The following is a 2500-nucleotide window of genomic DNA, read 5'->3' on the forward strand; positions in this document are numbered from 1 at the left end:
TTATTCTTCCCTAAGAATTGGACATGCTGCTCGGCACTTCCTTGACTTGAGAAATACATGCAAAAACAACAATCAAAACATGTCTGGATTTGTTTAGCTGGCTCTTCTACGTGCATACTGATAATTTTCACTCTTTAATAATTTCTCACTCACCTGGCCTTCATGCGTAGGTAATAAACATATATTTTATAGGTATTTGATTTGTATGATCTGAGATATAACGTTATAAATATCACTATGATCTTGCAAGATTAGGAAACAACCCAGTGCCGCTTTTTACCAACAACTGACGAAACTGCGTCTTAAATAATCCGGGAAGCAAGCAAGCAAGTTCCAATATATATATATATATATATATATATATATATATATATATATATATATATATATATATATATATATATATATATATATATATATATATATATATATATATATATATATATATATATATATATATATATATATATATTTTGCCAGCGCCCGAGAGTAGAACAGTAGGGGACGCTAGTGCCCCACTCAGAAGGAAGGTTGACGGTACAAGAGCTAGTGTGATAGACGATTCTATGGCCCTTCACACATCACACATCGCATCTTGCTCAAGGTTGTCTTTCTTCATCTGATAAATATCTCACTAACCTTCAGTTGGTCATTACCACTTAGCTAACACGCAGTGTGTGTGTGTGTGTGTGTGTGTGTGTGTGTGTGTGTGTGTGTGTGTGTGTGTGTGTGTGTGTGTGTGTGTGTGTGTGTGTGTGTGTGTGTGTGTGTGTGTGTGTGTGTGTGTGTTTGTGTGTGTGTGTGTGTCAGCAGCTATGTGACAAATTGTTGTCAACTAAGTCGCTCAGAGACATAAGACACACAAGATGACCGAAAGACAATGAAAAAAGTATGATGTGTCAACCACGCACAAACTAGAAAACAAACTGAAGCGAAAAAATGGCAGCATCACATCTCGAAACACACAAGCAAATACACCGCTGAAAGTCTGATGAAGTACGCCGAAAAAGCAACATCATAACCCTGTCCCCTTACTCCCTCAATATATATAAACCAAAACAGCCGCTGAGTGTTACCGTGTTGAACTGTCTTCCCTGCAAGTATAATCATTTAAAAAAAAAAAAAAATATCTATCATGGCGTCAGCTCCTTAAGTAATCTGTAAATAATAATATGTAAAAAAAAAAAAAAGACAAAACAAAACAAATTAATCCCATGGCGTTTATCAGAGAAACTTGACGAAGATGAGGAAAACTAAACTAAAAAAAATACATAATCAAATAGAAAATAAACGTTTACATGATGATGATAATGACAATAATAATAATGATAATAATAATAATAATAATAATAATAATAATAATAATAATAATAATAATTCTCACACCCTTCGTCAAATTTCACTTAATTAGCAGTGCCGCCTCTCCATCGCAATCATTTCCTTACCTCGTGCGTCCCCACTCCTAAATTCCCACCCACATTACGGAATTCCCACGCCCTCCCAGCCACTGACCGTCTGTGATACTCCTGCCCAGCCTCACCCGAGCATTCCCGGGAACGTGTGTATGTCAACCCTCAACTGTGATCTGATCTAGTCTTATCCTCATCATTTTCATAGATGCAGTATTATTGAGTAGTGCTAAGTGACGCATTAGTTATTGGTTTGTTGGTTAGCTAGTTTTACTCGTAGGAGATGCTGTAGTAGTAGTAGTAGTAATAGTAGTAATAGTAATAGTAGTAGTAGTAGTAGTAGTAGTAGTAATAGTAGTAGTAGTATAAGTAGTTGTTGTTGTTGTATCGGTTCTCTTTGTTCATTATTACAATAGTCGGTTGGTTGGTTGGTTGGCAAACTAGTTGAAGTGGTAGTAGTAGTAGTAGTAGTAGTAGTAGTAGTAAAATTATATTAGTTCTCTTTTTCACTACTACAATATTAGATTAGTTACTTGTTGTATTTATTGTTATTTATTAAATATTTGGTTTCTATTAATCGTAAGTTCTGATCATCCCCTTTTAACTCCAATAATAAAATTTAATCTTTAATGTAGCACTCTTTAAAAACGCGGCCTCACCCAGCATCTATTTCTTTCACCTTCACTTCCCTAATTTAGTACAAAAATATGACTAAGATTTCGTTTCCTTAGATATAAGAGTCAAAGCTGAAAAGAAAACGAAATAAATATATAAATAAACAAAAGCTCCTACATTTTTCTTGTTACACATAGTTGACTACTGTTTTTTTTTTCGTATTTTTTTCCTCTCCCTCTTATATTTGGTTCACTTTTTCTTTTGAGGCCACGTGACCCAACCTGTCCTCCCACGCCCTTTCACTGTGCCTACAACTAAATGATTACGTGTACAACATTCCGACACGTGCCCTTGGACCGTGAAGTGTGTCTACATATATATAAACCGATTCTGAATCACATATTTTATACCTTCTGCTTTTCCTACCGACGTTGTGTGTGTTTGTGTGTGTGTATCTACAATTTTATACCTTTTCT

The 2500-nt window shown here is 35.0% G+C and overlaps 2 protein-coding genes across 7 annotated transcripts in view; one reads left to right on the forward strand and one right to left on the reverse strand.

The window, feature by feature from the left end:
• The window catches only part of LOC135105560 (uncharacterized), a 30710-nt gene that overhangs the window by 22627 nt on the left and 5583 nt on the right, over positions 1-2500 (reverse strand). The window lies entirely within an intron of this gene.
• LOC135105565 (uncharacterized) overlaps positions 1-2500 on the forward strand; it is a 19820-nt gene that overhangs the window by 16750 nt on the left and 570 nt on the right. For all 6 annotated transcript variants that reach the window (XM_064013793.1, XM_064013796.1, XM_064013797.1 and 3 more), the window contains exon 3: positions 1-2500. This exon is cut by the window's left edge and continues 1683 nt beyond it; it is cut by the window's right edge and continues 570 nt beyond it. The gene's annotated coding sequence lies outside the window, so the exon portion shown is untranslated.

This window comes from Scylla paramamosain, chromosome 12, assembly GCF_035594125.1.
Source record: "Scylla paramamosain isolate STU-SP2022 chromosome 12, ASM3559412v1, whole genome shotgun sequence".
Taxonomy (NCBI): Eukaryota; Metazoa; Arthropoda; class Malacostraca; order Decapoda; family Portunidae; genus Scylla; species Scylla paramamosain.